Genomic DNA, 13,390 nt, shown 5'->3' with positions numbered 1-13,390 from the left:
GTACTCCGCCTCGAAAGGAGTAAGTGAGTGAGTGGGCCTATCACAAGATAACAGCATAAATTCGCCGCTCGATATCGGTGGCCATAATCAAGCAAATACTTCGTTTCTGGTCCATGGGCCAAAATGGCTCCCAACGAAAAACGACGTCTGGTGCACTGAGAAATTCGTCCCGAGAAAGTAATTTTTATACTTGGAAGACTACTTATAAATAGGTTTGCTATTTTATATGAGTGGAACAACATTGTGCACACAGCCCGGGGTATTTCAGTTTTTCTCTACAGTACATTAATATCGGACATGACGTAAGTCACCGCAATACCCTGTAACCCAACCGACCTCACAATATACCACTCGTGCTGCAACCGAATGCCGACTGTATATGGACGAACTAAAAACTTGCGACTTAAAACCCAATTAAACTTCTCTCAAACTCTCTTCCTATTTCACCGAAACGAGGAACGAAAAAATGATGTCTTATGTTCTTACAATAAAAGAGACCTTCTTCTGAGAATGTAGCTTGGTTTTGAGATAGCTCAAATGACAACGTACGCCCAGCAGCATTTTTTTGGCTGGCGCAGGGGCCGAATTCTTACATTCTTTACCATGCTATATATAGGCTGTACCAGCTCCAATAGCAAATTAGTGCTTCCGTCTTTCTTTTCTCTTTCTCCCCCCTCTCTCTCTCTCTCTCGCTCTCTTCCTCTTTCTCCTTTCTTGAGATTTCGTTATTGAAGTTGGCGTCCCTACGCTAGATTGAAAATTCAGAAACGTGATTCGATTCTTCAAACGCAGCAGAAAGATCACGTTGGGCGCGTCTGAATCATGCACAGAATGGCGATATTAGCCTCGCAAGATTCAGCGAAGAGCTGCGAGTAAAGCACAACTTAAAACCAAAATATCACTGTAACACAAGTATAAAAGAGTAGCGGTAGACCACGCTGCCGAGAATGCATTTCGTCTCTAAAATGTCGAAGTAACCTTTCTGTTTATTTCTCTCGAAATCGATTGAAGTCTGACGCAGAAGACGAGACACGCATTCTGGTCGAAAGCACGCGGATTACAGATGCGTGTAATTGGACGTTTTATGGAACTCGGCGTAATTTAAGAATGTAAATCCTTTAGTTTTACTCATTTAGGTACTGGTAACTTTGAAACTACTCTTTCTTTTTTTATATTAAGGTATACGTAAAACTCAGGCTTCTCCGATCGTTTGGGATCCCCTTTTTGTCGAAATTACCAATTTCATATACGTTTGCGTTGCGAGTAGCGCATGTATCCGTGCGAATTTATTTTTAGGAGTTTTGCTGTTGTTGTTATTGTTGTTACAGTTGTTGTTGTTGTAGTTGTTGTTGTTGTCAAAAGCTGTTAACGAAAGCTTTTCCTATGCCCGTTGCACAAAAATCAAGCAACCCTCCGTCTGACGACGACGATGTTTGAACGCGAAGCTTTCTCACGAGCGACCTCTCGGTTGGCCACTCCCACAGTGCGAGTATGTGCGACTCTGAAGGCGTGCACCACTTCTCTAAAACAAACGCAGAAACACTTTGTCATGCACTCCGCAGGCCTAACGTTTGGGTTTAGAGACTCCGGCATGAATCGGTCTGCTGCTTGACCTATAGCGAGTACTTTTTCGAGGGGGGGGTCTGAGGAGTAAAACCCAAAATGTGATGTTAGGCCTAACGCCCTAAACCTCAAAATGCGATGGTAGGCCTAACGACTTGCGGCTAACAGCCTTAAAGAGACACTGAAGTTATTTGTAAACATTGCGGGATTACTAGCGCGAATTCTAATCTGGGGTCTCTAGGCCATGTTTCGACCACTCTCGCTGCCTTTACGAGATTTTATTAAGTACAAAAATTACACCCATCTCCACGAAGGGAACCATAACCGTTTCCGTTATGTTTGTTAGCCAAATTTGGTGGAAATGTAGTGAACCCCGTAATGCTCATATATCCTACTCATGGTTCCCTTCGGGGAGATGGGTGTAATTTTCCTTATTGTATGCGTATACACGCGAGTGAGACGAGATGGAAGTGGTATCTAAAGGTCTTTATTTAGGTTTGCACGTCTTCTTACTTTGAGTATGACGGCCTTATGGTCGCTGAAGTGCACAGTCAGTGTGTAAGTGTTTGCGCTGATGCTCTCACTTAATTGCGTCAGCACACTCACTGACGGGGCTGTTGCTTCCATCCTACTTCATCTGAAGAACCACGGAGTCAAGCGCAAGCACAACCGGAGTTGTTGTTGTTGTTGTTGTTGTTGTTCCTCTTCTATGGCACGTACCCACGTGGGGGATTGGCCAAGAAACGGTGGTGTGCGGACGCCGGACCACCGCCGACGCCGCGGGACATACCCCCGAGCATAACACGCTCCGCATCTGAAATCAATTCGAAATGCTGTCCTCCGCTCTGCAGCCTCCTTGCCGATTTCCTATGAAGTTTCGTGTGACTTCAAAACAAGATGGCTTGTCTTGACTTCTTCGCCGACCCTCCGACAGAACCAGCCGGCCCAGCGTTTAGTCGGCCGGATGCCGGTGGGCCATCGCAATTCGTTCGCTCAGTTGAAACTAAGCCATGGCACGATTGCACCAGGAAGAATATGTTTTTAGTGTGTAGTCTGTATCAAACTCAAAGTCCAAGTCGCTTCCCACAAGCGCATATGCGACGCTTCGCTGACTGGTGCGCTAGTAGAACAATCTAAGGCCAGTTCAAGGCGGGAGAAGAGTCAGCAAAGGTAATGTAGGTACTAAGGAAATAAAATCAACCAAAACGTTTATCAACAGCCTAAAACCAGGGTGCGGGAAGCATTTTTTTACGCTAGGTGAACTAGCAAAGCGGTCAGCACCACGACCACAGATCCGCGAACGCTTCTCCGTCTAACGAATGCAGTCGCTAGGCATGAGATATAAAGGGAATTTGGGGGACGCTTGCTGCACGAGAGCTATACAAGAAATAGTCAATTTGAGCTACTTGAAATGCTATAACCAAATAAAAATGTAAACTGGCTATACAGGGTGTCCCAGCTATCATGCACCAAGATTTAAAAAAAGAGAAACGGCGTTACTCGGACAAAACCTAGTGCATAATGTTTGCAGTACTGTGGAGAAGCGGACAGTAATTTTCCTTTCGTTAAGGACACTTAACTAATTAATAGTAATTCATTATCTAACTCGAGAATTACTGTCCTAATCACTGAAGTGTCAATGAGGCAGTTGTAGGTATCTACGAGGGGCATCTAACTGCGGTATTTTCTTCGACAAACTAATTGCATACTCATTTATTCTGACTGATAAAGAAAACCCGCGATATATCAAAAATACCACGCAACGGCGCTTCCGCGCGTATTGTAACGCAGCGTCCCCAAATAAGCTGATTGAAAGCAACTGCTTCACCTGTCACCCGCCCGAAGAGACAGCGCATTACCTTGATAATGGCATGCCTGGAAGGAGCAGCAACAGCAAGATTAGCGGGGCGCGTATGCAGATAAGGCACCAACTCGGTCGCGATTTCTTCTATCTTTCTTTTGTTTATTTCATTCTGCTAACTCAGAGGCAGCCTGTCTGAGGGAATTGCTTTACGATGCGCGCGGAGGCGCCGTCACGTCATATTTTTCATCTTTCGCGGGTTTTCTTTATCAGTCAGAATAAATGTGTACGCAATTAGTTCGTCGCTGAAAATACCGCAGTTAGATGCCCCTCGTGGGTACCTACAAGTGCCTCATTGACACTTTAGTGTTTAGGACAGTACTTCTCGAGTTAGATAATTAATTACCATTAATTAGTCAAGTCTCATTAAATAAAAAAATGCGGCCTGCTTCTCCACAGTACTGCAATCGTTATGCACTAGGTTTTCTTCGAGTTACGTCATTACTGTTTTTTAAAATCTTGGTGCATGATAGCTGGGACACCCTGTATATTATATACCTTACAGGTGGTATTCAATGAAAAGTTTAGCGGGCGATTACTCCGCCTGCCAACACTGAAAACCGCCATGTCGGTGGCATAGAGTTTCTTACAGTATACAATAAAGAAGAATCTGGTGCTAGCGTCAATGCGGCTCACATCAAGGTCGTCTGTGTCGTCATGGACCGCCATTATACATCGCGCTCGCCTTAGTTTCATCATTGGCTTGGATTGAAACGTTTTATTGATTGCAAATTTAAACAAAGTGCCACAAAAACGCGAAGAATAGTGTGCAATTATGTAAGTGGAAAATAAAAACAGGCTGTTTTAAAACTAAGGAAAAAAGAAGTAAAGCGTATTTTTGCCGGAACGGTTGTGCCTGCTATTCCGCAGGCCAAGGTTGTAGTTACGAACAATGTTAATATTTGGGGAATAACTCATTACAGACTGCGATTTTATAAAATTTGCCATTATTTCAAACAATAAGTTGTTTGAAGAGTTTGCAAAGTTTTTTAAGCGTGCCTATGAAAACGTTGCCTTCGTGGCGAACCGGTGCACCGCGACCGCCAGCTAGTTTAACAAAATGAAAACGTGGCGTCAACCAGTCGTGGACGATGACTAGATTGGACGCATACAAGCGCCCGTATCTGCCGTATCTTGTCATCGTCGAAGTAAGTTGTGTTTCTTCTTTTCGTCGGCTACAAATTTCGCGGCGGCATATTACCCATTCAGACACACGTCCTTCGACTGCGGCATGAGCAACATAAGGTGGGATCATGCATTGCCTGCTCTTTAACTGAACACGGCTACCACAGAAACGGGAGGATTTCGGCTTCTTTGTAGCTCGTAAACGTGTTAATGCATAGTGAAGAAAGCAAATCCCAAAAACCGCTTAAGAGGCCAATTGTCATGCCAAGCCCAAGCCAAAAAATTACGCCCACCTCCCCTCGCGGGAACCCTGGCGTGAGCGACGCTGAGGGGGGTTCAAGCGCAAGCGGAGAGCAACCGTCGACCGAAAGGCCGCCGGAGAGCGGCGCACCGGTTATATTCTAGGCACTATATATGCGCAGCGCGCCCGAAGGAGAGGAAACCGCGGAGAGAGAGAGAGTATTGCACATGCGCAGCACCGCGCGCAGCGCCACCCACCGGCGGAGTGAGAGCGCGCTGGGCCGCACACGCTCTCACCTGGGCACGCGCCGGCGCCAGTGCGTCTGCCGCGGCTATGACGCAACACAATCCTACACAATCCACTTTAATCCAATCCAATCCAAATCCAATCCAATCCAATCCAATCCAATGTCCCTCGCGAGAGAGTGTTCGCTATCGGAGAGGAGAGCGGGAGAGTGGCTGCGGACAACGGGCGCACGCCGCGGGCAACAACGGACGCACGCCGCGGACAACAACGGGCGCACGCAGGAAGGACAGGGCCCCCGACAAGAGATGCTCTGAGCGTCGCATCTAAAAGGGAGGTCTTCCCATGAACCCCCGCGATGACATGGCTTACGGGGCGCAGTCTCCTCTCAAGTATAGTCGCTGGCCACCGTGCCGGAGGGATGAAACTCCGCCGTTTTAAATGCAGAGCATTTGTATAACTCACGATGTCACCCGTGCGTCGGCGTCCGCAGCAGCCAGCCTCCCCCTACACTATAAAAAGAAATAACAGTTACCGGCGCCTGGTTTCGATCCCACGACCCTGCGGGCGGAACGCAAGGTACATGGTGCTCTACCCACTGCGCCACAAAGCCGACACAGAATGAAAGGCTACGAACGCGCCTTATATCCTTGACTCATTCAAACTACGTCAAGAAGCTGCTGATACAACGCATTCACTGCCTGCGGGCGGAACGCGCGGTACATGGTGCTCTTCCCACTGCGCCACAAAACCGACACAGAATCAAAGGCTACGAACGCGCCTTATATCCTTGACTCATTCAAACTACGTCGTCAGCGGCGTGCGTTAGCGACTCAGCGGCGTGCTAGCGGCGTGATAGCTGCGTGGTGTACACTTGATAGCACCAACCCCCCAAACACTAAACGTTAACGCAATACACCCACCCCCATGCGACGCATTTACTCGAGTCCCCCTCGCGGGGAGATGGGCCCATTTTTTTTTTCTGTGCCGTGACTGCAGCGATCCGAACGTTTGGGGGCTGTACTACATACGAGCATAAATGAACGTTGTTGTTGCATTTTATATTTATTACCAGGTTACTTATTAATTTGTGGAGTTTTTAATACGCAAGTGAACTTAAAAGTTTCAGTTCGAGATTGCGAAAATACGAACGCCACCCCGAGTGGAAAACGGGAACCGCGCCTTTCTACTTCGCACCGCTGAAAAGGGGCGTTTCTTGTCGCGCCCACCGGTATGCTACAATCCACGGTGTTCCGAGGGCCGTTTTTACCACCGTAAAGTCTGTTTCATCGAAACAGACGCATGAATGGATTCGCGCCGTCATCACAGATAGTGCTATACTGAGTGGTGTCAAAATTCTTCACGCCAGGCCGCATAACATTCTTTTGGATCCCGGTGGACGAAAGGTACGATCTGCATGGTGCTCGTTTTGCTTTTCTACGCTTGCACGAGATAGCAGGATGCTGTTGCAGCAGTAGCTTTATAATTTAAGTGGGCTGCACGTGCACTATTCGTTTATTACATTCTGATTGTCTTCTTTGACTCTTGAATTACGCATGAAATGCGCGACAGAACATCTGGTAATTACTCCAATGTCTACATTAGCTACACACGTTTGTTTATACGTGCGTCATCGATTTAATGCGTTTCGATCGTGTATTCTGCATTTTAGCGCAAGTTAATGCACAGTATGCAGCAAAATGTATATGAGGCAACATATACAATAACTAATGGAACAGTGTAAGCCTATCCGCACTCTTTTTATTAGCTTTTGATTGTCTGTGTTGTTGTTGTTATTATAATATTAATATTATTGTGAATATTAAAATTATTATCAGTACTATTGTTTTCGTTATTATCAGCCTATTTATGTCTACATCTAGATGAAGGCATCTCCCTAAACTTATGGCTCAAAGGGTAGGTCCGTAGGTTCATATCGTGTTGTTAGCACTATGTTATCTAAGTATAGTGACTACATAAATTATTTTATTGCGTTTCAATTGTGTTTTCTGCATTTTCTCTTCACGTGAATCAACAGAATATGGCAGAATAAATTTGTACCAATAAATATACACACTAAGCAATTACTGTATGTGTTTATAATACAATCATAACTATAATTCCGCCACATAATTTATACTTTATGCTTCAGTTCCGTGCTTCGAGTTTCAGCTTTAATTACAAGAACGATATATTCACAAAAATGCAGTTACAGCTATAAGCCGATAAATAATTAGACAATGCAGGCTTAACCTTTGCTGGTAATTTATTAGAGGTTCTTCTATAACCGGTTTACTGCAGGGGCCGAGAAATACCGGAGGAATACATAGTGTCACTAAGCAATGAATAATTGCTTAGCGACTGTGGTGTGGGATGGCTGCTTTTGTCTGCAGAAATGTATTTTGGATTAGAAGGAAAGGGGGGTCGTTGCCACCGAACATAATGATCGCACAAATAGAAAAACGTATCCGCGTCTCTTAATAATAAAGGCTGATTTTAATTTAAAATTTGCCTTTACTATTGGTGTTGTCCCAAGTCGTATTTGTAGCCAAAATCAGTTTTAAAAAGTTGAAATATATTGAAATATATCAGATATATCAGATCGAAATATATCAGATATATCGAAATATATCGATACATATCAGATCACGTTTATTTCGAATACAGATGCCAGTTTTCACTCACAACTATGTGCGCCTGAAAGCAGCATTAAAGCTAGTATTCATTCTAACCCAAATATACAAACGTGCTTGTTGATGTTCCAGATCTCGCGTTTGGCTCCAGTGTGCGAGAAGGCAGGATCTGGCTCATTTACCACCTCGACAGATCTACAGCAGCTACCGGCTGTGTCCTGCCCATTTCACCAGCAGAGACTACGCGGACCTTGGAAGGCACAGGACACATATGCACTGGCTGGATACCTAGTTATTAGCATGCGGCCATGTGCCATACACTTTTGTTTGCGACTAAAAGCGCAAAATATCCAAGTTGTGTTTTTACTGTATGAATGGTACATTTAGGCAATAAAAATTAAAATAACTGTACTCTTTATTCTTGTCTAGATTGTGTGTACTAATAAACCAAAACAACGTCGTGCTTATAATAAGTGGTGCAAAAAGAAGTAGACGCGCAAAACTTCATCAATCAGGACAAAACAATTGCTCTTTTGATTATGTGGAGGGTTGCGCAACAGGAACAAGGTCGTGCGCTGGCCATCTGAATATATTCCACTCGCTCAATTTACCTTGCATGTGCATCCCAAATGAATTTGGCGCTAAATTCCCCCTTCCCCTCCCCCGCTCGGCTTTTCAGTCCTCATTAATATGGCGTCTCCCAGTGTATGCCTGCAACGCTCCGCCATGTTTTTAGTACCACCCCCAAACACCAGGGGTTTGTCCGGTGCTGCGAGTGAATATCGCGTTCCATGCAAGGTATAGGAAGTTTCTATCCCCTGACCATGCCAGCGCATGCGCTTTGAGCCCGCATCTCGAAGAAAAAAAAAAAAAAAACACCAGCGTACATCGTCTGCTGCGTTTCAGCCCGATTATCGGTAGTGGCGTCAACAGATATAATATTAATCTCACTCACATGAAGTGGTGTCGCTCTACCCACCCTCGAGCACTTCGAATCCACGGAGGATGAAACCGCGGCTGCGAACGACGCGTATAAGCAGCATAAGTCCGACGCTGCAGTTGGCTGCCGCCGCGGATGTCGACGCAATTGCACCCGCACCGCATCCACGACTTTATGTCTGGTAAGTGCCCTCTAATACGTGGTTGAGTACAAAAACCGAATAATTTCTTTGGAGAAATGGTTCACGCGTGCAACGATTTAGCGCTGGCTTTCTCGTGCGCTATATGCTTCAAACTCTGCAAAACAACTCACGTATGACGTTAGGGCGCAGTGGCTGGCAATCAGCTAATCTGCAGAGGCTACTTCATACGCGTCTGGCGATAGGTAGATCGTACTACAGTGAACTAGAATATTCTAGTTCACTGTAATCGTACTGTGCTGCACTCAACAGCACTTGGCGTCGAGGTATTACTTTGCGTTCAGTGGGCAACAGTTTGGAAATGGTGCAGTTCCTGCTGTCAAACGGACTACTTCGCTCACGTTGCTTGCAACCTTTGTGCCACGACCGACTCGCATTCGCTCGTAGGTGCGTGCGGAGGCTGGGGTTGAATTGCAGAAAAGGTTGTCACACTCATGAGCGGAATCATGACTTTTCGTGTAACCAACGCTACCGCGGTATAATTGACCATCGAATCACTCGCACACGCCTTGAACGGAAACACAAGGTCACGTAGCGGCCCGCGGCCGGCCTGGCCGCCATGAAGGCGTGGAGGAGAAGAGGGCGCCTGATCTGGGGGCGTGCGCACAACGTCGCCTTGGCAACAGATGCTTGCCCACAGATATGGCGGCCCACTCGCATGGTTGTTTGCATGCATTCCACGCCATTGAATACCGGCTATATTTCGGTCTGTGCAGATAACAGCAGACGTTTGGAAGGATGGAGGGGAGATTTTACTAGAAATACTGGAAACCTGCGTACGCAGTGCCTAATGACCGCGAGTGTACCGGAATTTCGGAAGAACGCGAACATCATCCTAATCCATAAGAAAGGTGACATGCAGAACAAGAAAAATTACAGGCTGATCAGCTTACTGTCAGTCGTCTACAAAGTACTTACCAAGGTAGTCGCAAACAGAATTTCTGCCCCCTTAGATTTCAGTCAGCCCAATGCGCAAGCAGGGTTTCGTAAAGGCTATTCAACAATGGACCATATTCACACGCTCAATCAGTAATTGACAATTGCGTGGAGTGTACTCAACCTCTTTCTCTCTCTCTCTCTATATATATATATAGCCTTCATAAATAAGCATTTCATTCTGTCGAAACCTGAGCAGTCATTCAGGCATTGCGGAATCAGGGTGTAGACGAGCATTGCGTAAGAATACTACAGGATATCTAGAATGGATCCACCGCTGCCATCGTCCTCCATAAGGAGAGCAGTGAAATACCTATAAGAAAGGGCGTCAGGCAAGGAAATACAATCTCTCCAAAGTTATTCAAAGCATGTTTACAAGAGGCATTCAGGACATTTTATTGGGAACAGGTGGGCGTAAGGGTTAATGGACAATACCTCAGTAACGTCAGATTTGCTGATGACGTTGCCTGGCTTAGTAACTCGGGGAACGGATTTCAAAGCATGATTACCGCACTGGACAAGCAGAGTATAATCGTGGGTCTGAAAAGTATTATCCAGAAAACTAAATTAATGCTTAGCAACGTGAAAGCTTGGGCGAGTTGGTGATGCATATCGAACCCCGGCGCAAACGTCAAGACACAGAACGGCCTCGTGTGTCCTCTTGCTATCGGGCTGTGTCTTGTCGTTTGCGGTGTTGTTCAACATAAAATAATGCTTATTTACTTCGGGAGAGCACAGCTGTTTGGGATAGGTAACGAGGAAGTGGAAGTGGTAAGCGATCTACTTAGGCCAGGTAGTGACCCCGGATCCCAACCATGAGGCAGAGATAATTAGAAAGATAAAGTGTGGAGTGCATTGGGCAGGCATTCTTAGATAATGAATGGCAGCTTACCATTGTCGCTCAAGAAGAAAGTGTATGACAGCTGCATCTTAACAGTACTCACCTACGTGGCAGAAACTCGGAGGCTCATTAAGAGGGTTCAACTTAAATTGAGGATGACGCAGCGCGCCATGGAACGGAAGATGACAGGCGTAACATTAAGGGACAAAAAGATAGCGGAGTGGGTCAGGGAACAAACGCGTGTTATGGACATATTAGTAGAAATTAAGACGAGGAAATGGACGTGGGCAGGGCACATAATGCGAAGGCAAAATAACCGTTAGTCATTAAGGGTAACAGAGTGCATTCCCGGAGACGGCAAGCGTGGCAGGGGGAGGCAGAAGTTAGATGGGCAGATGAGATCGAGAATTTTGCGGGGGTGAATTGGTCGCAGTTACACAGGACCGGGGTAATGCGAGATCCCTGGCAAAGGCTTTTGTGCTGCAGTGGGCGTAGCTAGTATGATGATGATGATGATGGTGGTGGTGTTGGTGATGATGATGATGGTGATTATGATTTCCGCCCTGGCATCGCTGCGACAGCAATGAGTACTGGCAGGATGAAAAGCGAAGGCTGCGCGATAAAGCCACACTGTGGGGTGGCCGCGCATTGTCCGTCTTCGGAAGGGTCACTGTCTGCAACTTGTTTGGTCTGGCGAAAGTGTGGTTAGTGATGCCAGCTATTCACTGTTGCCGTATTTTTGTGAATAGGCTGCTTCGTTTTTCTGTTTTTATTTGGTTTTTCCGAAGGGGGAAGCTACGAGGTCTCGTGCTATCGCAAATATACGTAAGGCAAATTGTTAATGTTCTTGAGAAATTCAAATGAACCTTTCTTGCGTAGTTTTTTTTTTAAGTCGCACTTTCGAATGCTTTACCGCAGTTCATAGTTTCATCGTGCAGCGAGGAATGGCCTACAATCAGAAGATATTTGAGAGAAGTAGTTGACTCAGTTAAATTTCTTTCTGTGTGTTTTTTAGTGTCCCTCAAATGTTTCGATGTAAGCTCTGACAAACGATCTGAAAGATAATATCTTTCCTGTACCTCTTTACCGAGCAGTGTACTCTGATGGCAGAGGACAAGACGTTTTGTCCAGGGTGAAGGCGATGATAACTTTATATACTTTATCAACTGCAGAAAAAAAATTTACTCCGCCGTCGCCTACTGTCGCTCGCGCCAATATAGCTTCTGGCGCTATTTTAAGAAATTAACCGGCAACAGTTACGAAAGGTTCCACTAGATAGGTTCCACGTTCTGCTAGGAACGCACGTGAAGTAAGGCAACGTGGTTCTATCAACGTTGAAGTAGGGCGCCTCGATACACGCGCGTCTCCGCCGTACTGCAGCGTTGGCATCGAGACACCCGGCCTGGAGCAGTATAGCGCGGTAAATTTAAAATGATTTAAGCAAACCTTTGGCGTCTTTACCCTGGGAGGAGCGCGACGCAAGAGGAACAACATGAGAGGTAAGCGGGAAAGCGAAGGGAGGCATTTAATCGGCAAAAGTCGATAAAAACTGTCGTCTTTAGTCGACATTTGCAACGAAAGGAGCAGATACGGGGCCAATTTTTTTGCTTTCACTTCACCCACGATCATTCATCCTCATCGTGAGAGAAAGTTGGCTTTCCTGCAGGGAGTATTGACGTACAACGGCATCAGTGACGGCGCCAAAGCTTCGTTTAATATACTCCCGGTTTTCAACAGCGAAGCTGCTCAGGAAATCGTAATGTTTTGTGTCCGCAGTTAAAAATACCAAAAAATTGCTTAACGCCGGGCCCCGCAGCGACCGCCCGGCAGTTAACAAAACCAAGAAAATGCCTAGCGCGCGTGTGGGCGTGCCTCGCGACAACTTCCAAGCCTCACCTGATCACGTTGGTGAAGCCAAGCGTACCAAGCTTGCACCCACCACCCGGCAGTTACAAAAATGAGAACATGCCGAGCCGTAGCCTCCCGTATAACGCCCAGTGCCTGCTCAGTGCCAGAAATTCCCCCGTTCTCTCTGGCGGCGCCCTAATCCCAGGTTCTTCTGAGTTGGCGAGGGCACGGTCAACATTTCCCTTCAGACCTGGCAACAATGAGTAGTTTTAAAAAAAAAGTTGTCAAGGCTCTTTGTAAACAAAAAAATTGAGTTGTAATAAGGAGACTGGCTCTAGCACTGAAGGGCAACTCCTTATTGAACAAAAAAGGCATAAAAATTCATGAGGCCTTTCACGAAGCAGATAAATAAAACTTGACTACGGTAATTACAAAATAGATGGTCTTTCTTGGGCTACCTTGTTCGTTCGTAAATAATTTAACGCAAAAGTTTTTTTTCTGCGTTCCACTCGATTCAGCCAGAAATGTTACGGGTGAGTTCGCTAGTGGGTTTGTGACCCACTGGGAATTGATCGCTTATTCGGTATCTGATTGGTGAGGGAAGAATGAGTGTAGCGGGGAGAAGTACAGAGATAAACGAGCTTAGTGCGTGCTGAATGCCTATCCTAAGCTTATACAGGGGCCCTCAAACACTGAGTATCGCCTTGACCTAAAGCTTGAAGTCAGCCTTCTTTTTGAGCAGCCCGGCATTGCCGATTACCGCGTCGTCAATATATCTACTACATGCGCGATGGCACCATTCCGTGGAGCAGCGGCGGTGGAGAAATAAAGGGAGGAGGAGAGTGGGCGCGTACCCTGTCAGGGACCGTTATTAGATATTAGCGGCAGAACGACACTGAAGGGACTCGTAAGTAAAAAGGGGGAGCTCAACGGTTTGGATTTGTTTAAGAAAAATTTAAT

The sequence above is a fragment of the Haemaphysalis longicornis genome, unplaced genomic scaffold (assembly GCF_048455015.1).
Source record: "Haemaphysalis longicornis isolate Haplotype H1 unplaced genomic scaffold, Haemaphysalis longicornis Haplotype H1 scaffold_2, whole genome shotgun sequence".
NCBI lineage: Eukaryota > Metazoa > Arthropoda > Arachnida > Ixodida > Ixodidae > Haemaphysalis > Haemaphysalis longicornis.
The sequence above is the reverse complement of the archived record's forward strand: the minus strand, read 5'-3'. Positions refer to the sequence as shown.